The sequence below is a fragment of the Eucalyptus grandis genome, chromosome 1 (assembly GCF_016545825.1).
Source record: "Eucalyptus grandis isolate ANBG69807.140 chromosome 1, ASM1654582v1, whole genome shotgun sequence".
NCBI lineage: Eukaryota > Viridiplantae > Streptophyta > Magnoliopsida > Myrtales > Myrtaceae > Eucalyptus > Eucalyptus grandis.
In genome coordinates, this window is record NC_052612.1 from 9,190,672 (window position 1) to 9,204,301 (window position 13,630).

Genomic DNA, 13,630 nt, shown 5'->3' on the forward strand with positions numbered 1-13,630 from the left:
CTAATCAATAGTTATGAGATATTATATATTGCACAAGTACTGCTGTTTTGCAGGTCAAGAAGTTTTCCAAATCTGCAGGAAAGTTTTGTCACCATCAAAAAGAGGGAGATTGTTAGAGAAAACTCCTTTATTGTTTTGAAGTTAACAAAACATTTCCAAGTCTATATCGGAAGATCTAAAGACTTTATCGTCAAAGTCTGAAGACCGACAGATCACCAGATTTTAATCTCAAAGTCTATCCTCACTGACAGTTCCAGACTGAAGGATGAAGATTTATTCTAACACAGGATTATTATTCAGTTGAAGAAAAGTTTCGTTTCGTATAGTTATGGGAATTTCCTATAGCTGGATTTCACGAATATTTGATTGATTATTGGAAACTACTCCGATATGAAGATCTTTGAAAGGCGAGCTAAACTTGGAAGGTTTTACTTATGGAAACTTAAGATCCCGATTTGTATGAGCGAGCAGGATTGACAGGCTTTCAACACAAATTATCTAACGACTAGAGATCACCTAAATTGATTCCATCCAACGGGTATATTGGAAGAATTCATTTGAAAAGTGCCAACGGTTAAGAAGGCATGAAGGAGTATTTAAGGGTTCAGTCTTTGGTTGTTCAATACGGTGCTTGAGAGAGAATTCCAAAGTCTGAAGCTTTCTAGTCACTTGCTTTTTCATTCATTGAGCTGAACATTGTATACAAAAGAGAGAAACTCTTAGTGAGACTGTGTGAGAGTTAGATAAAGACTCATCACTGTGATAGTCGAGATCACAAGCTGTAACATCTCTTTTGATCCTTAGTGGAATCCAGCCAATAGGCTGTCAGCAAGGAGAGTGGACATAGGCTTGGTCGAAGCCGAACCACTATAAACTCTGTGTTCATTTTCTCTTATCCCTAAACTCCTTATATTTATTTATTGATTGTCTATTTATTTAAAGTTGAAATACGATTTATGTCTAACATCTTCTAAAATCAAAATACTTTCATTAAGTCCTTTGAAATTTTTATTTACACCTATTCACCCCACTCTAGGTGTACTCACTAGCCCTTTCAGATAAGGAGTATGGTACGCTTGGTCTCCGCCTCTCCGTGGCCACCCAAAACGAATGTGGCGCACCTCTATCTAAGGACCAGTAAAATTTTAAACCACAACGGGGTGAGACAAAATCTCAGCAAGTCTACACCCTAAACCCCGATTAGGAAGAAAATTCACCTAGAGGCAGCCTAAACAAGCACCATATAAGACTTACCTCGCCTCAGCACCTCCCTGCACATTAGTACAGCTCTTATATCATATGTATACAATAAATGTAGTCAATAATTGGAACACTTCACTTTCATATATCAATCAATCATAAGGGTCCTGATTATAAGGCCAAATCATTATGACACGTCTCATTCCGTACCACACAATTTTGTCCTATAATCAGGCACGACTATTTCAATTACTCAAGCAATTCAATTAATTACGACCCAACGGCCACGGCCAACTCAATAGTCGGCGGTCATCCGGCATAACCGAGCATCATCCCCCTTCGTCAGGCACGGCAACGTTTACATCTAGATGACATTCCCGAATGAGCATCGGTCCAGCCTCCACTGCGACCGGCATCCGTTGACATGGGGCATTCCCGAAGGAGCATCGTCTGGTGTAAACGTATCGTGACGGATTCCAATAGCGATCACACGCACATCCAATCTCAGCCAAGGATATCGTACTTTGCACTCAAATGCCTCAATTTCAAATAATGTGCTTGGCCTATTTTCTTCATATTAAAAACACCCGGTAAAATAATTGTACGTGGTCACACGGTCAAATCGAACCATAAAGTGTGTTATTCTCCTATTTTAAAATTCCACGATTTTATATAGTACTTAAAACATTTTCAGCGTCAAAAACGATACACTCGTTATTTTTCTAATTAAATACCAAAATCTCATTTTTGAAATAATAATTCAAAAAACATCACCAAGCACTCAATTGCATAAATTAACAATTAATTGCACAAACCAACACTACCATGATGATTAGCATGAAATTCTGACAACTGACTATCCCGATATAATTTCCGCTAATTAATAAATAATTAAATAAATTGCATTTAATTAAATAAATTGTAAAATAATTAAATTAAAACACTTAATTAAATTTAAATAAGCTAATCTAGCTAATCTACTTAGACTAATCAAACTAATTGACTAAGCTAAGAGCATTAGCTAATTAATCTAACTAAGCCACCTAACTAACCACTTAATAACTAATTGGCCTATTTAACCAATCCTAGCTAATTTAATCATAAGAACTAATTACCACTAATCCCTAATGAGCCTACTAATCTACTAATCCCTAATTAGCCTAACTAATCTACCCTTAAGTGTAATTAACCCATAATTAGAGCTTAGGAGGTTAACTCACCGGTTTAGCGTGAAAACTGGTTCACGGCGACGACGACGTGACGGTGACCAAAACTCGGGCCTACGGCTACACCAAAGGAGGCCAAGAAAGGGTTGAAAAACAGCCCAACACGGCTTAGCTAAGGCTGAGCTTCAGTCCTGCGAATGGGCTGGTCAAGCGGGCTAGGCTGGTGTGGATGGCTGGCTAAGGCAGCTGGCGGAGCTGGGCGGGGCAAGCGGCGATGAGGACGAGCAGAGCGGCTTGGCTGGCCACTCGACGGGACATATAGGGACGGCGGGTTGGCGTCGTTGGCTCGATGAGCTCGCGAGCGGCTGGAGCTGGATGCGAGGCAGGCGAGCGGTTCGAATGGGTGGCGTGCAACTCGAATGGGTGGCGTGAGGGCTAGCAGTGGCTAGTTGGTTCCAGCTAAGCTTGCAGCTTCAACAATGGAGGTTTAAGGGAGAAGCAAGAAGAAGAAGAAGGAAGAAGAAGCAGAAGCTGGACAGAGGAGGGGGTTCAGTCGAGCAAAAGGGAGAAAGGAGGGAAAGAGGGGAGACAAGGGGGAACAAAGAGGGGACAAGGAGCCTTAGAAGTCTTTACATGAGCCAATGGAAGCCAAGAACAAATATCCTAAGCACTCAAGTGCTCATCCCTCAAAGTCTTCTGCCCTTAGCTGTCCAAGCTTCTCCCACAAGCCATTTACTTCACAAATCTTCACTAAAGGACTTCAATTTGGTGCCCAAAATTCAGCAACCAGCAGCCCCTACGAATTTTGCACCCATTCATCTCAATTCCTTACCAAACAACTTAAATTTAATGGTCACACATGCCATGGCAGCAGCCTAAACCAATTCCATGCATTTCCTTCACCAAACAATCCATTTTGAAGGCCAAAAATTCACTTGAAAATGCCCCTCCGAATTTCCTTGAATTTAATTTGCCAAATTTGATTTTTCACCAAAATTTCGAGCTCGCCAAAAATTCTTCAAAAGATGCGACAATGTCCTAAAAATAAATCGTGACACGCTCGAACCTTCGAATCCTGAAACCGAGTTCAATTTCGTGGTTAATTTTAGCCGGACGCGATTTTAGCATGACCTAACCTACCGGGTAGCTTTTAAGGATTTTATCGCATTTAACCCATGGTCGATAATTCTTGATCCACGTTTGCGCGTCTTCGACTCATCGGAGACTCTCGGTTGTCGTAAAAATCTCAAGGTTATAATTACGGGCATCGGGTACGGAATCGACAGAAAAATCGGTTTAGTGTCGTTCGACACGAATTTTGCAATCAGGTAGAATCACCCACAATTTAATTACGTGCTTCTATCGACTCGACCTATCTCTAGTCTCTAATCAATTATAACGATGTCGTATTGACCCATGCCGATTAGCACGATCGAGTAGTCGATTTCTGATCGAATTCTCAAATCTGTCGCATTTATATCCCTTAACGGCTTCACCTGGTATATTAATTATCTCGTGAGTGATCAACTCAAAAAAAATGACCATAGGCGCGTTGATGAAAAGCCCATTTCATTTAATCGAAATAGGGTCGAATTGTCAGGATGTCACAACTCTTCCCCTCTTATAAAAATTTCGTCCTCGAAATTTAAACCATTACAATTCTTCTTCAAAAAGGTGGGAGTATTGTCGTCTCATCGATTCTTCACTTTCCCAGGTTGCTCCTTTTGTACCGTGGTGTTGCCAAACCACTTTGACCAAAGAGATTGTCTTGGTGCGCAGAATTTGCTCCTTTCGATCTACGATCCGGATTGGTCTCTTCACGTACAACACTCTGTCGTTCACGTCTAATTCTTCAAAATTCAGCACGTGGGTCGGGTCAGGCTCATACTTTCTCAACATCGACATTTGGAAGAAATCGTGCACTTAGGACCTGATATTGTGGAATGCCTTTCTACGGGGTTCTAGGTTTTCTCAAGCAGCTACATCTTTACATGAGTTTAAGTACCTTGTGGTTGAGTGCAGGGAGCCGGGCTCTTCATTATATTGGACAGGAAGGGTAAGATTGTCTGGTTTAGTTGAGATTTGCATCACTCAATAGCAAATGGACATGCTAATATGAACTTTGGATGTGCTACTGTCCTTTTCTGGCCTTATTTTTTCTTCTTGTAACTATTGTTTCATCTAAGAGATAGATCTTCTCCTTGCAGTCTGTGAAGAATAAAGCTATATTTATGAAAATTCAGTTTGTTGATGGAGTGGCATTAGTCAAAGGGACAGAAAGGTGTTTTTTTTTTTTTGGATGCTTCTGCTCCCAAGGAACTATTTTTGGCAATTTATGGACATAGAAGCTTTGGTTTGTCTCTTTCCTTCTTTGTTATAGTTCAAATCTGAAAATGAAAAAAAAAAAAAAAAAACTGTTGGAACCTAGAACCAACCCTAGAACCTGTGATAAGGTAGGTTCCCGGGTTCTGGTTCTAACAGTGGGTTCCACATTCAAAAAAATGAGGAACCTGTACCCAAGGGTAGGTTCCAGATTCCAAATGGAACTAGAAACCGCTCACCCCTATCTCTCGCTCTCTTTCTTCACTTTCCTCCCTCATCACAAAGCAAAGCACAAGACCTATGCATAAGACCTCTCTCGTCAATGGAGCATTCCGCTTGGCCTAAGAACCTCTCCTCCAGTGGCAAGCGCGCGATCCAGGAGCTATGTGGCCAAAATCCCAACAAGCTCAAAGATGCCTTCGACGCTCACTCTCAAACTGGCGATGACCCACGGCAGCCCTTGTTTGCGGGAGATCTGGTCGTCCGCGTCTTTGGGTCGTTCAGCAGCAACACCCAATCCCTATCGAGTGAGGCTGAGTCCTATGAAGTCTCGCAGGTCCCGAGCAACGCCTGTGTCATGTCCGGGGTCTCTAAGGGAAGTGAGAGCGTCAAGACCCCCGTCCGGAGACTCCAGAGGTCTCTCGTGGAGAGCGTCGAGACCCCGTCCAGAGGTCTCCGGTGGACAGCGTCGAGACCCCCGTCCAGTGGTCTCCGGTGTTATTTTTTATCTCGTGGGAGCAATCGCTAGTGGAGGCTACGACGGCGATATACGAGGGCAGAGTGGACATGGCTTCGGAGATCCTGACGCGTTTGTCTGCCGAGCAGTGCGAGTGGAGGCTGCAACGGCGATATACGAGGGCAGAGTAGACGTGGCTTTGGAGATCTTGACTCGCTTGTCTGCCGAGCAGTCACTAGTGGAGGCTGCGACGGCGATATCCAAGGGTAGAGTAGACGTGGCTCCAGAGATCCCGACGCGCTTGTCTGCCGAGCAGTTGCTAGTGGAGGCTACGACGGCGATACGAGGGCAGAGTAGACATGGCTTCGAAGATCCCGACGCGCTTGTGTGCCAAGTAGTCACTACTGGAGGCTGCGACGGCAATATGCAAGGGCAGAGTAGACGTGGCTCCGGAGATGCTGGCGCACTTGTCTACCCTGCCGAACCTCATGGGTTATTCAAGACAGAAATTGATGGGATCCATGTTGTCTGCGCTTAAATCGCGTGTGAGCCCAGTCGATTACCGCCCACCCGTGGCGGAGTTGTTCAGCGAGGAACATGTGTTGTCGGTTCGGTCACTTTACGATGTGTCTCCTTGTTTTAAGCTCGGTTTCATGGCTGCCAATAACGCGATTTTAAAGGTTGCATTGAAGCAACCCTCCACTAACAAGGTTCATGTAATTGATTTCGACATTGGTTGGGAACGACAGTACTACGATCTCCTTCGCGCGCTATCCATAAGTCAGAGGGCAATCAATCCACCCTCAAGATCACGACCCTCGCAGATAGCTTCAACGGTGAGGAGAGGCTCAGGATGGTTGGGGATCGATTGAGTGAAGTCGCAGCCGAGAGAGGAGTTAGGTTAGTATTCCACATCGTGAGGCAGAAGTTGAGCGAGTTGTGCGGCGAATCACTTGGCTACAAGCCAGACGAGGTGCTGGTGGTGAACTTGGTGTTCAAGCTGTACAAAATGCCGAACGAGAGCGTGTCCACGGAGAACACGCGCGACAAGCTCCTCCGGCGTGTGAAGGGGCTGGCGCTGCAGGTGGTGACGCTGGTGGAGCAGGAGATGAACGGGAACACGGCGCCGTTCCCGATGCACGTGGAGGAGGCACTGGCGTACTACAGGGCGCTGCTCAAGTCGTTCGAGTCTGAATTTTTGTTGGACTGCTTGGAGCGACGGAGGGCGGAGGAGCGGCTGAGTTGGAAATTGGTGAACTTGGTTTCTTGCGAAGGTCGGGACAGGGTGGAAAGATGCGAGGTGTTCGAGGAGTGGAGGGCCCGCATGGGGATGGCTGGGTTCAAGTTGAAGCCATTGGGTCGACACATGACCCGATCATTGAGGGCATGGCTCGACTCTTGAGGCTGGAATTTGGGATTGACGGTGAAAGAGGAGAATGGTGGGGTTTGCTTCGGCTGGCGCAGCCGAACTCTCACCGTCGCATCTGCTTGGTGTTAACCGAATTGATATACGTATGTGTATGTTATGTTCTATGAATAGTGATGGCAGTGGTGATGGCGATGTGATATCTATAATGTATTGTTTTCAAGGTGTATTTCATGAGAAAATGGGAAAAGAAGAAGAGAATCTCATTTCCCCACCCAAGCAATTGAGTAAAAAAAAAGAGAAATGTTTGGATTTGAGGGGAAAGCAAACATTCCAATGCGTTGCATTCATTTCATGCGTCATTCAAGTCGTTTGGTTTGGTGTGTATTGAATTTTTGTGCGCACTCTTTCCTCCCTGTCCATAGCTACTGTGGGGCTCCACCTATTACATCATTTATGGAGGTTCGTAGTAGTTTGCAGCTTAGCTCGAGCTCCAATTCCTTTCGGCCTTTCAGAGGAGAGAGAGAGAATGTCGTGCATTATTCTATTTGCGTTGTCATTATGCACCTCCAATTTTAACCCCTCCCAAGTAATTCATACCGGGGACAAGGAGAGAACTGTTTTAACTGCTATTTGTACCTCCATTTCTTTGAGGAATAAGCATTGGTTTTCAATAGCTGATATAACATTTTAAGTTCATTGCTTCATTTTCTTTCCATTTTGAGATCGAATAGTTTTATGAGTGATTTGTCTTTTCTATGAAACTGAAAGCCGGAATTAGTTTTCGACATGAGTGATACTTAACGTGGTAAGACGCTCGACATGAGTGATACTTAACGTGGTAAGACGCTCATATTTGTGCTTTAATTTCCGTCCATGACGGTGCCTTTCCTGGTTTAATAGAGGAGCAATATTATTTGTCCGCCAGTACTTTGCCTTTGAATGTCCTTCCTTAAGTTGGCACTTAAACCAAAGAAGCCTTGCGCAAGCTCCAAAAAAATACGAGGACCCTTGCTTCATCGAGGAGCTCTCGCTATGCTGCGGGATCGAAGTCTAGGCCCGACCCTAAACCCGAATTCTTCATTGTTTTGAAGGGTCTCGTGAAACACAATGCCACAGTCGAACAAACATTGAGGCAAGTGGATAAAATGAGCTCTAATGAGGAAGAGTGTGAAAAAGGAAAGGCATCTGAGGAGAAAAGGGAAGGTTCGTATAGAGATGATGCAGAGAGACAATTGGCTACGATTTGCGAAGAGGCAGGATTCGTCTAGGTCGTTGTTTCCTAATCAGGCAATGATAAATGTGACAAGGGCGAAGAGAACAGCTGAGGCAATCGCGGGCAGCTGCGGCAATCGCGGGCAGCTGCGCGGACTATACTTCGCTGGATGGAGGGTGTAATCATGGCATGGCTGAGGGCTTGAGCGATGAGGAGCCAGAGTTTCAGGGGAGAATCACCATGTTCAAAGGGAAGATCGAGAGTGGAAAGAAAGGTGTTTTCGAGAGTTTTGACTATAGGGGCGGTGGATGCACCATTGAGAAAAGAGACTGAGGTTGAGGACGATGAAGACGAGATATGGGAGGAGGAGCAGTTTAGGAAGGGATTAGGGAAGAGAATGGATGATGGAACTATGAGGAAAGTATCTATTACTGGTAACAACAGTATTGTTCCTGTGGTGCTTAATGTCTAGCAGCCACAAAAATTTGCATACACACCTCCTGCAGTGGCTTATGGTCCTGCACCAAGCATCGGGGCAGTTGGCCCTCCTCCTCCAAGCATAGGAGGGGCGATGGCTGCTGGGCAGGGGTTGGATTTTATGTCGCTTCTACAGTGAGTTGAGCTTGCTATGAAGGCTTTGTGCAATTATGCTAGGAGTCTGGAGGTAATGCGTTTTATTTTGTTCCCTTTTCTTCCAATAATGTTAAATCAGATCCCCTTTTCTTCTCAATAGAGGCAATCCATTATTTGGCCTGATGTATGAAGAAAACACTTTTCTCCTTGAAGTTGGAGGACCTAATTATGTATATGATTCTTTTGCTTTCTGTCAGGAATCACATAGCAAAATCATGTCTCTTTGGCAAAGACCAATGAGAATTGGTCTTTCTCATTGTTGAATATCACTGCACTTGAGAAGTCTATGTCCGCTGCTGGTGGGCGTGCATCTTTATGAAAAAGCTTCATGCATATATTTCTGTTTTATGTAAGTTGTTACAGGTGTGGCTTCATTTTGTTCATCTTTTACCCATATCCTTTAAACCATCTTTGTTAATTTCCTTTGATCCGTATAGGAAAGGTTAAAGCTCTATGGTGCTAATGGTTTCTGTGCCCACCAGCAAGTGATCAACACGACAACTCAGCGCAACCTGATCTTCCCTGCATGTGTTTGACCTTTGCAAGTTTCGTCAGAAGTCTCCGGCAATGAATGTATTCAATTTCACTTTGGCTTCATCGAACGCTTTGCGAATGTCAATCGGGGTGGCAGGAGGTGAAATTAATTAGGTTTGAGCTCAGCATGTTTAAACTTCATAGACAACAAATGAAGATCATAGCCATCTGGGGATGAGAGTTGTTCTTAACTACACTATGTGCTCGGATGATAGCTAGGCCTAAATCCAGGTCGTGGATATTTGTTTGCCCCCAGGAAATCAGTAAACTTTCTGTGCAGGAAACAAGTGAGGAGTTGCATGAGATACTTTCTCTTAATTCCTAATTCATAGTATGTTACACATCAATTACCAAAGAGCAACGATTTATTGGTCATTGCAAATTTTTGTTTGAATGTGGCTGGAGAGAATTGAACCTTCCAAATCTTGTGAGGTTTGAATTCACATAACATTTCAATGTGCAGCAATCTAGGCAGTAAAACCATACTGCTATTAAGCATTTACTTAGTTCTACGATCGAAAGACACCATGCTACCATGCTTTGCCTATCAAAAGGAAGACGGTGCAGTGGGCTTACACAATACTCTACACCATAATGGGTACACGATTTGCTCAGGCAAAAACTCCAAAATTAGAGACCTCTCTGATTAATTTATCCTTCCTACTCCTAAGCAATTTATCCTTCCTTCTGCTTCTAACAATGTTAGCTCTGTTGGGATTGTCGGATTCCCCAAAAACCGGATTCGACACTAAATCAAACCCCTAAAACGAATGCGGAAGAAAAGCCCGGGAAAATCACGTATCACCGATCGTAAAGCACACCACCCTTTCGAGCGTAACCTTGTTAGCCACAGATTAAACACCAACGCCGATAAGAGGAAGAGAAATCCGATCCTGTTCGATCCGATGGTGATTGTAACGTCAAGAGCCTTGAAGGGAAGATGGCGTCGCCTTTAGCATTCGATTTCTTTTTGGAGGGAGAGAGGGAGAGTAACGTACGTAGCTCTCCAAAATGCCAAAGGGTGTATACGTCTCTTTCTTTCATCCCTTATATACGTTCCCTCCAAAATGAAACGTCCCCTTCATCCATTTGGGCCCTAATCCTATGGGCCGGGCTTTAGGCCCAACATGGGCGGACGGGCCTTAAGCCCATCACATAAAACCATCAAGCTCCAATCCTTTTAATTTGACGAAAAATACCTAGAATCAGAGTGCCTAACCCATCACATGTTTGACCTGTCTCCAATGTTTCACGCTAGCTAGGTTGACTTTGTATTCACTAAATAAATGTAAATATTTTCACCGAACTCATGCAAATATAGATGCTAATGGATCTTGCCGATTCAAATTCAACTAAATCGAATAAGATAGAATCATACAATTTTTCAATTTTTATGCCGACAAGTTAAAATAATGTATTCAGAGCTCTTTGAGCATCTACCCGATCCATAATTACCAAAAATGTCATAAATCTATTGCAATTTTTCCTATTCCATCCTAATCTTTTTTTTGTTAATTAGTTTTAAAACTTTTGCATTTGTGCTAAATTTAGTCTGGCAAAGAAAAAAAGAGAAAGAGAAAAAGGAAAAATTAATACAAAATAAAATATTATTTAAAATTATTTATGTCGGGGTTGCCCAAATAGCCAGCACCGATTGGCCTTCAAGATAGCGCTCGCCGCTCAAAATTGGTCAAATGAATTGAATTGATTTAATTTTAAAAGATTTATGACGGAATTGACCCAAAAAAAAATTAGGACTCTTTCGGTAATTTTCCTCTGATTTATATTGGTGCGCTAGTTCCGGCCTCGCAAAGACATTAAATTGAAAGAATGTGCAAGTTTTTTTTTTTTTTTTTGTCTTACTCTTCTCCTACTCTAACTCTCACTCTCAGAATTTTTGCCCCGCTCTCGTAGGCGCGTGGAAGTCGAAACCCATACTTGAATCTAAATCATCCCCATCCTAACCCCTGAGAATGTGGGGATTCGAACCCCCACTTCCCCCTTCCATGCTGGAAGGGTGGCCACTAGGGCAAATCCAGTGGTTAAGAATGTGCAAGTTTACTGATAGCTAAGTAGTTGTTGACTTGTTATGACTAAAATATCAAAATTAGAAGTTAAAAATCCAACAACGGCTAAGTTATCTCTAGTCAAAGTCCATCATAGCTCAGCTCGTGGACTTCCATTCAACGAAAAGTAGAGAACAAGATTAGAAGAGTGTCTATGTTAATGTGCATAAGTCCTAGTTATGCAATTATCAAACTAATAAAAAAAAAAAGTTCTAACCAAAAAAAAAAACTAATAAAAAAAGTATTTTATATTCCATGTATTCCCCATTAGTTTGATAACAAATTTCGACATATCATGAATATTAAAATCTCCGAATGCATCATATTAACAAGAGTTAGAATTTACTTTCCTATGTCTAATGAAGATTGTAAACCCATGTCAAATCATTGTTTCCAAAAATTACAATTACCATTAAATCAAGCCGGACAAAAAGGTGTTTTTTAGATTCATATTGTATTGAAATTATGATTTTTGTTTATATCTACTTTCATAAACGTACCAGAAAAGACCGGTATCATTTGGAAAAACAACTTAATTATTTTCAATTTAGATGTGAAACTACAAAGAAATCTTTTCAAGATCCTCCTATATGAGTAGTCTTCCTTTGAGATTCACAATTTTTGTTGATAATAGCAACTCACATATCACATATCATTTTGTAACCTTCCTTACGGAACATAATTTCCCTTTTTGTCATCGCTAGTAATATAGATCCAATGATTTCTAATTGTCCACAAGAAATAGCCATCTGCCTAAGCTGATAGTACATCCTCTTTTCCATTATTAAAAAATTACATAATTAGTCGTAACTTTTGTTTAACGCGGGCGTACTTTTCCTTTTGATAGCCACAAATTCTTTCAATCATATGATTCGTAATTTTTCATGAAAATTAAGAACCTACCCAAGTTGATAACAAATCTTTTATGCTATCAGTAGTGAAATATTCTTTACTCATCCTAACTTTAGTTAAAATAAGAAAATGGAAATTGGAAGTTTGATCATTTTTCATCCAAATAATCCAAATTTACTTATTCGGAAAGTAGGGAAAATTCCCCTTATTTTTTCAGAAATTAAAATAAGGAAGATGGAAAGCATCTCAGTTCAGCTCCGAGTTTAGTTCCCTTGTCAAAGCTCATTCTTCTCAGGAAGAGAGAGAGGGTGAAGGAGGAAGGAGATGGAAGTGAGAGAATCGTGCAGAGTTCATCGTCGGTTAGGGTTCTTCTCCTCCTTCTTCCTCGTCGGGGCTCTGGTTTCGATCGCTGCCGTCGACGCTTCGGTCCACGACTACTTCAATGAGGCCTTCACCTCCCGCTCTAACGCCTTCTTCTTCCACGGCGGCAGCGAGGGCCTCCGCACCCCCCGGTCCGTGATCCCACCTTCCTCCTCCACGACGTTGTCTCCCAACATCACGACCGGCCCCAAGGGGAAGTCCTTCATCAGGTACGGATTCCGTCGTTTCGGTGGTTTGCTGGCGTCCCAAATGGATGCTCCGTCTTCGTTTTGGTTTCCGGAACGTTGTGCTGCAGCCGCGCAATCGTTTGAACTCGCTTAGATTCTATGCGGTTTGTACGTATATCCACGGAAGAACGCAATCGGAGTCCTCTGGATGAAACGTCTGGAGTCGGCCGCGGGTTCGCTAGAGGATTTCCTACGTTTTGATTTGAGTTTTAGGGCTTAATTGGGAATTTTAGGACTCGATTGCGCTTTGTAGTCGAAGTGCGGGGCTAGATTGCGTTCGTTACATAAGGTTTAGGACTTAAGGTGCGGGTTACTCGTTCTCTTTTTATCGTAGATGGGGTGCTGGAATTTCTTTGTTTTACTCTGCGTCATTGACCGAGTAGAGCTTCCACTGGAGGTCCGAGAAGTCGATGATTCGTTACGAGGTTATAATGGAAATGGCAGTTGTAGTGCCCCCCGGATTGTTGCTTGCTGTGGAAGAACTGTTTTATAGGTCGATTGTATGTCGGGTTGTCTAAGGAAAAATGCTTTTTCTCTATTGAAATAAGAGTAACGAGTGATTTTTTAATGCTTTGCTGCCTCTAAATTACGCTAATGTTCTTTCTATTTGATGGTTCATGTAATGTAAGCATCATATTTGTACCTTTTGGTGTGCCTGCTTTCCTTTTTTTTTTTAAGGTGCCAGCTACCTTCTCTATAGACACGAACACATGCGTTCGCACAAAATGTATTGCCTGAACTTTGTGCATATTGTTACTGGATTGGAGACGGACGGTGTTGTAGTCTCTGATTATACATCTCTTTGGTGCAAACCCTGGTCAATCTCTGTTTGAAGGTTTTCCCTACGATTATTGATATTGATTCAATTTCTTTATCTTGATTCCCCAACTTAGGTTTGACAATGTCACCTTCATAAGGACAAAGGAGTCTGCTGATGCACAAAATGAAATGCAAGAGAATAGTGGCTCGGTGGAGGCTATCATACTTGATA

The 13,630-nt window shown here is 42.7% G+C and overlaps 1 pseudogene; it reads left to right on the top strand.

Moving 5' to 3' along the window:
- The first annotated feature begins 5,723 nt into the window (after nucleotides 1-5,723).
- LOC120295314 lies at nucleotides 5,724-6,887 on the top strand (annotated as a pseudogene).
- The last annotated feature ends 6,743 nt before the right edge of the window (nucleotides 6,888-13,630 follow it).